A 15695-nucleotide genomic window follows, 5' to 3' on the forward strand; every position below is an offset into this window, starting at 1 on the left:
ACGTTATATTAGATTAGATTTAGGTCTCCATAGACTGCGATGCCTGCATGAAGCGGGTGAAGAAAGCCCTCAATGGAATATAGGGTATTGCTGCCTTCACTCATGGTGGGCTCCGTCGATCCAAAAGTACTGGTGAAATGTCTTCAGAAGATAGGGAAGAAGGTGGATCTTCAGGGCGGCAAGAGTCACTACATCCCCGACACAATGACCATCTAGACAACCTCTAGTCATTAGACTTACGTTAAATTAGATTTAGCTTTATTTTTAGTTAGATTTACGTTTATTTAGATTTACGCTTATTTACGTTAGATCGAGTCGACGCAAGAATTACTTACGGTTTAGGGTTTAGAGTTAGACGAATAGTGAAAAGATCTACTGTGAAAAGATGTTAAGATGAAGTGAAGTGCTACAGCTAGAGAAGAGGCAAAGGGGTTCTGTCCACTACATGCAGTATCATGTAGACGTGGGTGTGTAGATTTCTTGTACCCACAAATATAGGTATTGACCAATAAAGATGAGATTATAACCCGGTGGTTCTGATCTCCGTGCACCTCTAGACCGAGGTGTGCGGGGATTGGACATGACTAGAGAATGTGAGGTAGAGAGAGAGAGAGAGAGAGAGAGAGAGAGAGAGAGATAAGACAAAGAATGCCAATAGAATATTAAATTTGTTGTCCAGGTAATAAGTTTTTTATCCTCATTATGAGTAGCGACGAGGATGTGGGACCATCCAACCGAAACACCTATCTCTCAACGAGGGTCTTATGTCCTTGTAATCAATGCAAGCATGCTGTGCGACGGACAAGACGTGTTTCTTTGCAGCACGTTCGTGAATTTGGCGAGTTCGATCCATCTATTATAGATCGAGTTGTTGCCAATTATAACTCGTCGGACTCTGACGCTGGCCAACAAGCAGCAATCTTGCAACCCAATAGACGTGTTCGCAGGCGCTTTGGTCAAGTAGCATATGTGAGGCCACAAGATGTAACCTCTGACAGCTCGGGGGATGATCATGCAGAGCACATTCCCAACGAGGCAATGTTTGAGCCCGAGATTGATGAAATGATCGAGACGATCATGGATTCAGAAAGGCTTATCTATGATGATATGAAAAGTGAAGCCGATACGCCATTGTATAATGGAGCACGTATGTCTAGATTGAAAGCACTCCTGGTTCTTCTCAACATGCAGGCAAAGTTTGGATGGAGTGACACTAGCGTCACAACGCTTTTCAGGTGATCTATTACAATTAGTTTACTTTAATAGAACTCTAAATGTACAATGATCTGATAGATTTTTACACGACTGTATCATATTTTTATGTTGTGTAGATTGCTGAAAGAGCACATACTACCAGCTGACAATGTGATGCCAGATTCCCGAGATGAAGCAAGAAAGATTTTGCGAAACTTGGGGATGGATTACAATTCTATCCACGCTTGTCCTAATGACTGCATTCTTTTCAGAGGGGAATACACAGACATGGAGAAGTGTCCGAAATGTGATTCCAAAAGATATCGAGTAGATCTCCACGGGACAAAAATTCCACAAAAGGTTTTGCGACATTTTCCTCTGCTTCCTCGCATCAAGCATTTCTTCGAATGTAAGTCCATGGCCGCCCTAGCATCATGGCATGAGGAGAATAAATCTTCGGATGGTGTGCTATGAATTCCTGCAGATTGCGCAGCCTGGAAACATATAGATGGAACATGGTCGGATTTTTCCAGGGAAGCTCGAAATTTGCGCTTAGGCCTGGCTATGGATGGCATAAATCCATTTGGTCAAAGATCAACATCTTACAGTGTATGGCCCGTTGTCATCGTCAACTACAACATTCCCCCGTGGTTGACTACGAAGAAGGGGCACCTATGGCTAAGCTTGATTGTGCCAGGGCGATATAAAGTGGGGAATATGGATGTGTATCTTCGTCCACTATTGGAAGAGCTACAACAATTGTGGATTGGCATAGAGGTGGTGGATATGAGCCGACACACAGGACGACGGAATGCTTTGATCAGAGGCATTATAATGTGGACCATGCATGACTATCCCGGGCTAACAGAATGCTCAGGTGATCTATTGACAATCCTCACTCAGACACTGTAAATATTGTTTTGTCCCATAGTTGATCTATTATCATGTGTATACATGCAGGGCTTCAAACAAGCGGATATAGAGCATGTGTCACATGTGGACCTAGACTGAATGCACGTAGGGCACCCTCACTGAAGAAGCAAATCTACGAAGGTCATCAAGCGTATCTTCCAGAGAATCATGTGTTACGCGACGGCTTTTTGGGAAGAGAGACACCAAGGATGTCTGCACAAGCATGGTTAGAGCAGAAGGAGATGTGCGATGACGGATTGCCTCCAGGGATGAAGAGACTATCTCTATGGTACGAGTTACCATACTGGCCCCAACTCATGATCAATCACTTGCTCGATCCAATGCACATATTCAAGAATGTGGGTAATCTACTATGGGACCATTTGACCGACAAGAAAGATACTTTGGGAGCCAAAGTTGACCTTAGAAATGTGGATCGTATGGAGCAATATTGGCCACAAACAGCGTCTGATGGATCGATAAAACTCCCTAAAGCACCATGAATTTTCACAGGAGCCCAAGAACGCAAAGTAAAAGAGGCCATTCGATCTTTGCGGACCCCCACTGGCGTAATGCACTCGCCCCGAACGTGTTTTACTAAAGAAGGAAAGCTTACCGGTTTGAAGTCACACTCTTTCCGAGCATTCGGCGCGCTCCGAAGCTTCGACATCGATGAGACGAGCTTCACACTCGTCTAGACACCGGCGCTCTAGTGGTGGCGGTGGCGGTTGTTGTGGGGATTCCGCCACCGATGCCTCCACACCGCCTCGTGTTCGACGAGGCTCTTTACCCTCCCCTTCTTTGCCCGCCCCCACACCAGGCACAGCATCGCCATCTACGCCAGGTTTTGCACGGATGACTGTTCCTAGAAGCTACACACCTCTACCTACTCCGCCAGGAGCCACCCCACTCGACACTCCTCGCTTCGGGGCCCAGACGCCGGTGGAGACACCTGACGTCCGTACCCCCATCGACACGCCGCTAGAGACCCCTGCCAGGACACCCAGGTTCACGCGTCACCGGCCAGAGGGCTTGCCTTACTCCGTCGACATCAGCGGCGGCATCATCATGGATGATGACGGCAAGAAGGTGATCTCGCGCATGCGTGGTCTTTGCTCTCAGCTGTTTAGACACTACATACTAAACAAATGGACTGAAGTTCCAAGTGATTTAAAAAACAGAGTCATCAGCATACTTCATGATGAGTTTCCCGTTCCAACATGGGATCAGCGCTTCAATGAAGACCTGATGAAGATTCGAATGCGCGAATACTGCAAACACAAGCGTTCTGAAGTGCAAAAAGCAATCAAGAATGGGTGGAATAGGCCAGATTGGCTGGCCAAAGAAGATTGGAAGAATGCGAAGAAAGCAGCGCGCGAGAATCCCGACAAGTGGAAGCAACAAAAGGATGCAGCCAGAGCGCGAGTAGAGGCAGGGAGCTCGCACCACTTGGGGAGCGGTGGATGGGCATCATTTGAGGCCGATTTTGTAAGTCTTTTCACATTGCTCTTTATGCATGTTCGATAGTTTAGGGTTTATGAGTTTTTGAGTTCTAACATAATGAAATCTTTGTATGTTTTGACAGTGGTCGATGACAGGACGTGATCCCACACCGTACGAGCGCGAGTACGCAGGCAGGAAGGGCTTAAACGCCCTGATGGACATTCTCAGTTCTCGCGGCGGCATGGTTAGTATTAGGGTTTACTCTTTTTTATTTTTTGTATTGTTTTATAAATGTCGTTATATGTTTATACTTACTGAAAGCTGTCTTATTGTCTTTTTTTGCAGAATTCGACAAATACGCCGCTTGGACGTGATGAGACGTCTGACTAGACGACGTCAGTTTAGCCGTAGCTAGATAGCATTAGTTTAGGGTTTCTCATAGCTTATGTATCATGAGACAGATTTTATACGTCTTTTTGAACCATGTATATTATTACATTTGTCACCGCAGTTCCTTTTGCCAATCAATTCTTTATGCCTATGATGTTGTACAATTGTCATTATTACATTTGCCAATCAATTCATTTTGCCTATGATGTGTACAATTGTCAATTTTGCAAACAATGCGTCTTGTGGGTGACTATTTTGGGTCTATTATCTACCTTTGCACTTTTTTTAAAAAGTGAATCAAGTACAATATGGTTGATGGGTGGCAGGGCATTCAATGCCCTGCCACCAAAAAAAAATTCTCTCTGGCGTCGCTATAAGCGTCGCTATTTATGGCTCTGTAGCGTCGCTATGAGCGTCGCTATAGTCTTCTGTGTAAACGTCGCTATAGGCGTCGCTATAGGCGTCGCTATATAGCGACGCTCATAGCGACGCCTATAGCGACGCTCTCGTAGCGACGCTCGTAGCGACGCCGAGGGTTATAAAAACCCAATGTATTTCCGTCGCTAATAGCGTCACAAGAGCACACAACCTCTTGTAGTGTTTGTAGCACCACTATCAAAATACCACACATGTGAATCTGCAGCAATTGACAAGCATGCATCATGGATAGCAGGATTGTAAGTGCACTCTGTGCTAAAAGCCCATTCTGCATCAACATCAGCAACACAGTCTCCTTTCACAGAAGACTCAACAATGACTGCATTTGTAGTGGAACCAGCATTTGCAGTGGAACCACCCTCTTTCTTCTTAGCCTCTTTGGCCTTCAACTTAGGACACGACTTGATCAAGTGATCATTGGCTTTACAATAATGGCAACGCATCTTCTTTTTGCCCTTATCACCAAAATTTCCAGACGAAGTGCTGCCAGCAGAAGCATTAGGAACATAATTTTTGCCACTCGCAGCAGAACCATAAGAAGTGGCTGCATTACTGTTACCACCCTTTCTTTGAGAAGCAATAAAAGCTTGTTCAACTACACGTTTCCTAGTTATGTTTTTTCTGGAAAGTGACTCTTGCAACAACAATGTGCATAATGCATCAAACTTGACAACTTCAGAAGTTCCTTGGGTCATCAGTCTCCAAGTACTAGCAAAAGTCTGGTAGGAATATGGTAAGGCATCAAGAACAGTCTGCACAAGGAAACTGTCTGAAATGACTTCACCTGCAGAAATAAGATGCTCATTGATATCCTTGACACTAGCAAGGAAAGTGTCCATATCATCTTCCTCATGCATAATCTTCGACTCTAGCTCTTTACGCAGCAAAGCAATTTTAGCCTCATTGCGGCTTGCATAAAGACCTGCTAAGAGGGAACAACCTGTGCTATATAGCACAAACCGTAGAAGACTATAAGGCACCTGTTATGCAGAAAACGGCACTGACAAAAATTCTGCACAAAATGATGAAATAGCCTATGCAGTACTGCCTATAGTGGAAACGGAGGCCGAAATGAGCCCAAATCAAAAATCTGAGCAGACCGAGCTCTTTGATCTCTCCCAAGAAAAATTGTCGACCTGCGAACGCTCGCTAAAGCTCACTGAAATCGGAAAAGGTGAGCAGGCGTGTGCTGGAGCAGTTGGCGACTAAGCCCGGGAGGACGTGACCTGCTCTGATACCAATTGTTGGAATTAGGGTTGCAGAGAAACACACACAGCTTGGAGAAGACAAAGGAAGCTCAAGGCACACAATAGAGAGTGTGTAACTTAGTGTGCAATGGAAAGATAGATAGCCCTAGAGTGATGGGCGTATATACAATGCACGGGGGAAAAAACCTCCTAAAGAGGGAAAAAATGCCCTGGCGGTCCTAGTGTGTTCACACACATCACTACCAACATGCAACCTACTGGAAGAAAACAACCTCAGGATATGCCAAGGCCTGGTCAAGGACCCAGAAGACAATGCCATAGAGCTGCCAATGATACCGCAGGAACTCAATGAGTTCACGAGAAATCCAGAATTACTGTCTCTCTTAGAAAAGCTGGACTTACACAATTATTTTGAGGCGTTGCCAAGCAGGAATTGACATCGAGAGAGTCTGGGAATTCATCATCACAATCAAAGAAAACAGCATTGCCAAAGTGACAGATCTGCAAGTAAAGACCAGAGTGATTGTAATCACGCGAAAAGTGTTCACAAATGCATTGAACCTCTCTAATAAAGGCGACAGTGTCAACAAGAGGCGAGAAGAGGTAAAGGTATACAAAGAAACAAGAAGAACTACACCTTTGAGGATATTGTTGATCCAATGGTAGCAACCATGTGCCAACTTTACAACCAATATTTCCAGATGTGCAGAAAGAGGCCTCAAAAGTACACTGCACCACCGACAGCAATTGGCACGACATTTATGTCATAATAATCAATATCTAATTCTCCTAAATGATTTTCTCATATTAAACTGATCATTTAATGGGGGGAAGTGCCAGGGGAGAAAAAGCTAGAATATTGGTTAAGCTAGCAGACCGGCCACAATAGGGATCCAAAGGAGGGAAAATAGGGATCCAAAGGAGGGGGGGCATCTGCAAAAGAGCCATGTGCTAAAAAGACCCTAAGTTTCAGCCCATTAAGGCTTCCAAAATGCTAAGGTTCCAAAATTCAAAGATTGTGTCCAAAGGTCAAACCTAGGGGAAATTGGATGCTTTGTGTGTGACTAAAAAGTATTTGCATATCCCTACATGGGAGGGGGCGACCCTTGAGAGTAGGGGATGAGAGAGAAAGTCACACACACACACACACACACACACACACACACACACACACACACACACACACAGAGGATCCCTTTACACAAAGGGAATGAGGGACACATGTCAGCTCCCTAGGCCAGATGCCCACAAGGTGTGCCCAGTTTCTATTGGATGACCCTTGAAGTGGACCAATGAGAATTAAGCTAGAGTAAATCTAGTTTAATTAATTTAAAAACATTTAATAAAAGAAACCAATGAGATTTAAGTCTCCTAGAAGACTATTGGGCAGTCTCACAAGGGGTCCAATGAGCATTCAGGAGCCCAATGGCTTGTCTGATTCCTATTGGCCAAGAGACAAAGGGGTCCAATGAGAGTTTAGTTTAATTATTTAATTACCTAAAGATCTCACAAAAGGGGAAAGGGGGACACATGTCAGAAGGCTATCACTTATGCTGCTTAATAGTCATTGGCTTGACTTGGGGAGAGCCAATGAGGGCTCAGTAAGAGCAAATAGCAAGAGGGCTCGCCCAAGAGAGAGAGGGGGCTGATTTTTTCAAGGCATTATCACACACACACTCACACAATCTCATGTGTGAAGAAAGAGAAGACTATTTCTTCCCAAGCTTTAATGGAGAGCTCATCACCTACTCCAAGCTTGTGAGATAGAAGCCTACATCAACACACTCTTGGCATGTGGATGCAAATCCAACCAAGAGCCAAGCTTCAATGCATGCTCATCTCCTCTACCAAGCTAATTACTAAGCTAAGCTATACTAATATGAGTGATTATGTGAGGAGATGTACATCTTTCTCATAAGATACTCCTTCTTCCTCTCAATCTACTCTCATACCCTGCTAGCTCTCACCATCTTCGAAGGTGTGTGAGGTCTTGGGTCTGAGAACGGGGATAATTAAAGTTGTGTTTGTTAAGTGTTTTGCTTAGTGCATGAATCTTTCATCTTCATTGCACTAGCTAGTCTCGGAGGAACACAAAGAATTGTATTGTACAATGTCTCTCTTGATGGGAGAAACCATAATACAAAGCCTTTTGGAGGGGGGACCGGCTCCATGCAAATCCGGTCCTCAACTATTGTCAATAGCTTAATTTCTCCCTGTTTTGAAAGTATTGTTGATGCTATCTAACTAGGTGTTATGCTTTTTGTTTCTCTCTACACCCAAGCACTCTTGTAATTCTCATTAGGAATCTATTCTAATGAAATGCCCACTATGTTCATGCTCATTTCCGCTACACACAAGTTATTAGGCCATTAAATGTTACATTGGTATCAGAGCTCAAGGTTTCTCTTTTCTTGATCAAGAAGGGAGGTCCTCAAGCTAGCTACAAATGGTTGGTATTATTAACTTCCTGTGAGTAAATAGAATAGGGATTTTTCAGCCTTGCAATGTGCCTGCCTTTGTGCAGTTAACGGGGCATCACCATCGAGAGCTATGGTCTTAATAGTGGAGTCCTATGGGGCTTGCCTACAGCTTAACCACTATTGAGCTATTAGACGCTTGACAGGAGCCGGTGTTGTTTTGGTGTCGAAAGACCCTCTCTTCTATTCCTTGCAATTAATGGTATTCGAGCCGCGGGTACAGTAGCTTGAGTTCTTTTTCTAAAGGGGTAAAGAGGAGTAGCAACTAGGGCTTGAAGTGTCAAAGTACACCTAAAAAGTTTACACCTAAAAGCTGTTAGAATGGCTGAAAATAGTAAAGAGAGTGAAATTAATGTTGATAACTTTGATTTTGCTCATGAGCAAGCTACTAATGATGCTTCAATGCTTGTTAACTATCTTGTTTCTAGGCTTCAACAAGCCATGGGCAATCCGTCTCTCTAAAGTGAAGTGCAACGGCAGCTCCATGCTCACGGGAGTCTCCAAGCTCATCACCATGACAAGAGAATACCTAGGAAGCCTCCTTGTGAGACTCCCAAAAGAGGTCTCTCTCCGATTCGGGAAGAAGAAGAGAATCCATATGAAGGGCTCAAGAATTTACTTCTTGATGATGCATCTCCTTCCCAAAGGAGAACTCAAGAGCCCCCACCGAAGTAACGAGCAAGAAGCGAGTCTCCCGCCACCTCGGCGGAGATGGCTCCACGAAGATGGCGGACTAAACGCTCTCCATCACCACCAAAGCGGAGAAGACCATCACACTCTTCTCCACGCCATAATGCAAAGAGGGATGATAAAAAGCAAGAGAAGAAAAAGGCGAGAAAGAGGACACCCTCTTCTCCATCTTCTTCATCCTCTTCCTCTTATGAAAGCTATGGTGAAGACGACAAAGATCAAGAAGAAAAAGGCGAGAAAGAGGTCACCCTCTTCTCCACCTTCTTCAAATTATTCACCTTCTGAAGAAAGTGATGGTGCAACCTTTGAACCATCAAAAAGAAGAGGCCATAGGAAATCCTATGCCGCATGGAAGAGGTCGTCCAAGTTGAAGAAATTCAAAGAAGGAGGGAAGAGCATCTCTTTCCTTACCTATGATGGTACCTTTGGTGCTACGGATGAAGTTTTGGCCTTTATCCAACAGTTCGATGCGGCGCTTGGAGATGAGGGCTTCACGGAGTCCTCTAAGCTACGCCATGTAGCTATGCACTTTCAAAAGTCCACTATACAATGGTGGTCTAGCCTACGAGCCAACGGTGAAGCTCCACGAACATGGAAAGCTTTAAGAGCTTCCATTATGAAGCAGTTTTTGGCCACCGATGCCAAAGACAAGGTACTCACCGAATGGCGAAGCTTAAATCTCTCTCCCAATGAATCCATCCACAAATATGTAGACAATTTTTGGGACCTACAACTCAAAGCCACTATCTTCAAAAAGTTGGATTTTGGAGAGAAAAAGCAACAGTTTTGTGTGGGCTTAACCGAAGAAATGGCGGAGTATGTCAACTCCCAGAGGCCACGTACCATATCGGCGGTAATACACCATACTATGGTGGCCTCTCGAATCAATTTCCAAACGGGGGCTAAAAGAAATAATAAGCCCCCGGAAAACAAAGGTTCCAATGAGCCTAAGGGGAAGGACAACGTCCAAAAGTCTCCTAAGGGCAACTCCAACAAAGCTAAAGAGAAGGGAGTTTACAAAGTTAAGAATAAATTCTCTCCTGAAGAGCTTGAGCGTTATCGTAAGGATAACCGATGTTTCAAGTGCGGCGAACAAGGGCATGCATATCGCGCTTGTCCCCAAAAGAACAACCGCCAAGATGCTCCTAGAGCTTCCTTGGTTGAAATCCAAGAGGAGGAGACTCACCAAACTCACCACAAAGGATCTCCTCTATGCCATGCTTGGGGAAAGGTAAGAGAACATGATGCTTTTATTCTCTTTGACCCTGGTTCTACTCACAATTTTATATCTATGGAGTTAGCCACCAAGCTAGGCATACAATCCTAGGAGATGGGAGATGTCCTACCCGCAGATAGTGCCTTCAAGGGGCAAGAAGCTTCAGTCACTCCCTTAATTGGGAAATTGAGGCTTCATGTCCAAGGCTATGTGGACAAAGAGGACTTCTTTATCTCTCCTCTCAAGCATGAGGATGTAATCCTAGGGGCACCATGGTTTGACCGCCTGGCTGCCGATGTTAAATTTCCTGAGGAGAATCTCCTTTAAGTTCAGGGAAAAATACATGTATATAGATGCTAAGGAAATGGGTAACACCATCCCCATTGTACATACACCAGCTTTCAACAAGTCAATAAAGAGCTCTATTTCCGTGTACATGATTTTTGTTAAAGATTCTCAAAATGAACCTAATGCTTTAACAAAAGAAAATAAAAGAAACCAAAAGGAATTAGAGTTATCCAATTTTTTTAAGGGGTTTCAAGATGTTTTTATTGATGACATCCCTTGTGAGCTACCTTCTAAACGAGGTTATGATGACCATGCAATTGAACTTCTTCCAGGAAGTTCACCGCCTAACAAACCTCCTTATAGAGTTTCTCAAGCTCAACAAGAGGAGATTATGCGGCAAGTGCATGAGTTAGTTGAGAAGGGTATGGTTAGGCCAAGCTCATCTCCATTTTGCTCACCTGTGCTATTAGTGCAAAAGAAAGACGGCACATATCGTATGTGTGTCGACTATAGAGCACTAAATAGGATCACTATCAAGAATAGGTTTCCCGTTCCATGGGTAGAAGACCTATTTGATAAGCTACAAGGATCGACCTACTTCAGTAGGATTGACCTAAAAAGTGGCTATCATCAAATAAGGATAGTTGATCAAGACATTGTAAAGACCGCATTTCGCACCACATTTGGTCTTTACGAATACATTGTCATGCCTTTTGGCTTGACCAATGCACCAGCCACATTCAACCGCTTGATGGAGAAGCTGTTCAGGCCTCATCGAACCTTCACTGGAGTGTTCTTTGATGATATTATCATCTACTCTAATTCATTGGAGGAACACAAGCAACACCTCCAGGTAATATTTCAAGTTTTAAGAGAGAATAAACTTTATGTTAATCGAAAGAAAAGTGAATTTTTCTTGCAAGAGATTCAGTATTTAGGTCATATTATCTCTCAAGATGGCATCCAAATGGATCCATCAAAGTTAGAGGTAATAAAAGGATGGCCTAAACCAAGGAATCTTCATGAACTAAGATGCTTTATAGGTATGTGTGCATACTATAGACGCTTCATAGAAAAGTTCTCACAAATTGCGGGACCATTACATGACCTAACAAAGAAAAGCGTTAGGTATACATGGTCTTCTAAGGAGAACAATGCTTTCGAAAAGCTTAAAGAAAAGCTTATCTCTCAACCTGTGCTTACACTACCGGATCTCTCGAAACCATTTGAGGTCCAATGTGATGCTTGTGGTGATTGCCTTGGAGCTGTTTTACTCCAAGAAGGGCATTGCATAGGCTATGAGAGTCGAAGGCTCGACCCTGTTGAGAAAGCTCTAGGCATATATGAAAAGGAACTCCTTGCAGTTCTACATGACTTAGACTCATGGAAGCATTATTTATTGGGGACTCCTTTCATTCTGCGAACGAATCACCAAAGTCTTAAGTACTATATTAAAGTCGATGATGACAATTCAGAAATTAGATGCAAATGCCGTTCGACATGAATTGCTACAACCCTTTCTTCCCTATCCTCTTCTCAAATATGAGGCTTCTACAATTAACAAAAGGATCAAAGAGGAGCCCACAGTGCCATTGTACAATGAAGATGTCACCATACCAGAAGGGGTTAAACTCATTGTAGACTCCCAACCAGACCAGAAGAGGTTAAACTCATTGTAGACTCCCAAGATGGAGGAAGGCATGGCTCACTAAATACCCTCAGTATTTAGTACATCTAGTAGAGGCGCCTAAAATAATCAGAGACAACCTCAGCTTTTGCCCTCTACCAAGGATGCGGACATGGAAGGAGCATGAATTGCTAAAGAGAAGCCACCCCATGTGGCTTAACTACCCAAAGTTGCCAGGCTTGAAGACAGGCGGGAGAATGAGTGAGCAATACATGGTGAAAACCCTAACGGGCGCCATTAAATTGTTCATTGGCTCACCTGACCTCTCTTGCATTATGCTCAAGAAGATATGTAAAACCCTTCTGGAAATTTTTGAGGTCTTTAAACTTGGGCAAGCAACAAGCATCATATTTTTCTTCCAAGATACATATACATGTTCTTATGAACTGTCTGCTCAACCTTCCCATGAGGTGATACATGCCCTCTACCAACGAATAATGTTCTTGCCTTCATACCACCTCCAGGCCTTTGGAGAAGCCTTCTACACTGGCTTCTTCACCTTCGATATAGATATATTCGGCCCTACATTACTGTATATGGTCGTAATCGAGTGCCGAGAAGTGCAGCGTGTTGCCCACGGAGAGAGCTACACGCCAACACCTACATTGCGAGTGTACGGCCCGGCTTTGCGAGATTGATCGCTAGCTATTTCTGGTGATTCGGTGAGCATATGGTGTCTGTTTTCGCATTTCAGCATATCCACACATTCGCAATGAGTAGTGCTACACATTAGGCACCTTAGTTTTTGAAAACGTCGACCTGTAGAAAAACCTGTTAGACATCCTACGTGATTTTGCACCGAGTGTTTTTGGGTAGGGTTTTGGATCTTGGACCTTAGAAAGGGTGGCCTATTGGTCTTTATAGGATTTTCCTCAAGTTTCGTCGCATTTCGAGAAAGTCTGATGGGTATTTGGCTCTTGGAAGTGTTGTAGGAAATCTCCTCCTGTGTACTTTTGAAGGCTGTAACTTAGACATTGGATAGAGACCTCCGTAGGAAGTAGTCAATAGTTGGTCGAGTGTAGGTTGACACCCTATGCTTGCTTCCACGCGCCTGCGGGTCGAGCTTTGTCCTTAGCTGACAAATCTTGTTAGGTGAGTTCTCATTGTGCTGACGTCCATTGCGGCGTATCCGCCGCCAACAGTTTATTCCAAAAAAAATACATTTTATTACTCTAAGGAAGCATTGTAAGCATCGACAAGGTTTATGATATCCTTTAATTGTATGCCTTGCATCCATCTAGCATCTTCAAAAGGATAGTTCTTAAAGTTAATAAGATACCGACGGATAATCTTACCACCTCTCAATACCTTGTCTTCATGTTGGAGAATGGACTTGGGTTGCAACACCTATTCTTGGACCTTGATCTCCGATGGGTCTTCAGTAGTTGGTCCTTGAGGTGGATCTCCTTTGTAAGGCTTTAGTAGGCTCACATGGAAAGCATTTTGTATGAGCCAATGAGTGGGCAACTTGAGCTGATAAGCCATCTTATTGATTGGTCTAAGAATCTAGAAGGGACCATAGTGCCTTTTTGCTAATTTATCATAGTACTTTTGGTGTCCCATAGGATTCTTGCCCATTGTGTGCCTTAATCCAGCCTTAAGAAATTTAAATAAGACCCAATCATTTTCTTTAAAGACTTGGGCTCTTCTGTGCTTATCGGTAACATCCTTTTGCCTTTTCTGTGAGATAGAGATAGCATACTTAATCTTTTGGAGATATTCTTGTAGGTCTCGACTATACTCATCTGTAGCGAAGATCTTCCCGTGTACCTTAAGTAGCGGGGACTTTTGGATCTTCTGTCAATTACTTCAAAAGGTGCTTTTCCTGTGGAGTTGTGTACAGTATTATTATAGGCATACTCCACTAAGGGTAAGTACTTCTTCCATCGGAACCTTTGATATATTTCCATTACAAGGGCTTTTAGTAGATCAAGAATTGTTAGCTATTTCACTTTGGTCATCCATTTACGGGTGATAGGCCAAATAGAAGTTTAGCCTTGTCCCTAAATTCTCAAATAGACCATTCCCAAAATTGTTGGTCATTCTAGGATCTCTATCCGACACTATATGGACATTGGCAAGCCATTGTACTTGAAGAGTTGTGATATGAAGAGGATTGCCATTTGATGGGCTTTGATAGTCTTTTTGATAGGTATAAAATGAGCTTGTTTGTTGAACCTTCCTACTATCGTCCATATTCCCGTATTCCCATCGATAGACTTAGGCAATCCAAAGATAAAATCCATGGATATGCTCTCCCATGGTGAATTAGGGATTGGTAAAGGTTGAAGAAATCTAGGTTGCTTCCCTCCATCAAACTTCATCTTTTGGCATACCACACATTTAGAAACATACTCTTGTATGTTTGCTTTCATGGCAGGCCAATAGAAATATGTTTCTATCCCTTTTAGGGTAGACTGAATCCCTTTATGTCCGGCATAAGAAGGAGCATGAGATTCATACATTAGTTTCTGACGTAATGAGTTAGTAACGCATAGTCTACTGCCATAGAGAAGATAACCATCTTGTAAGGTAAATGGTTTCTCTTTCTTCTCCAGTGCAAGAGCTGAAATTACATCTCTAAAATTGGGACCAATAGTGTACTCATCTATCATAGAAGATAGATCATTGTGAGTTGCTACGAAAACCGCATCCACTCTTGGACTTCTTGAGAGTGCATTGGCTACTTGATTATGCTCAATGTGAGCAATATGAAAATGAAATTGCGAAAGGAAATTTTCCCACCTCATTTATTTGTCAAAGAGCTTGGTCTGCATCATGAAGTAATTAAGGCTTCGGTGATCCATTTGCAGAATGAAAGGAGTCCCCAATAAATAGTGCTTCCACAAGTCTAAGGCATGTAGAACTACGAGGATCTCCTTTTCATATATGCCTAGAGATTTCTCAACAGGGTCGAGCCTTCAACTTGCATAGGCTATAGTGTGCCCTTCTTGGAGCAAAATAGCTCCAAGGCAATCACCGCAAGCATCAAATTGGACCTCAAATGTCTTTGAGAGATTCGACAGTGTTCTTCTTGTATGTTGAGAGATAAGCTTTTCTATAAGCTTCTCCAAAATATTGTTCTCCTTGCCAGACTATGTATACTTAACATTTTTCTTTTTTAGGTCATGTAATGGTCTCGCGATTTGTGAGAACTTTTGTATGAAGCGTTTATAGTATGCACACATACCTATAAATCTTCTTAATTCATGTAGATTCCTTGGATTAAGACATCCTTTTATTGCATGTAGCTTCAATGGATCCATTTGGATGCCATCTTGAGAGATAATGTGACCTAAATATTGAATCTCTTGTTAAAAAAACGCACTTTTCTTTTAATTAATATAAAGTTTATTCTCTCGTAAGACTTGAAATATTACCTGGAGGTGTGGCTTGAGTTCGTTTAGTGAATTAGAGTAGATGATTATATCATAAAAAAACACTCCAGTAAAGGTTCAATGAGGCCTGAATAGCTTCTCCATCAAGCGGTTAAATGTGGCTGGTGCATTGTTCAAGTCAAAAGGCATGACCATGTATTCGTAAAGACCAAACATAGTGCAAAATTTTGTCTTTACATTGTCTTGATCAACTATCCTTATTTGATGGTAGCCACTTTTTAGGTCAATCCTACTGAAGTAGAAGCTTATCAAATAGGTCTTCTACCCATGGAACAACAAACCTATTCTTGATAGTGATCCTATTTAGTACACTATAGTCAACAAACATATGATATGTGCCGTCTTTCTTTTGCA

Source organism: Adiantum capillus-veneris, chromosome 16 (assembly GCF_014529385.1).
Source record: "Adiantum capillus-veneris isolate H3 chromosome 16, ASM1452938v2, whole genome shotgun sequence".
In the NCBI taxonomy this organism is placed as follows: domain Eukaryota; kingdom Viridiplantae; phylum Streptophyta; class Polypodiopsida; order Polypodiales; family Pteridaceae; genus Adiantum; species Adiantum capillus-veneris.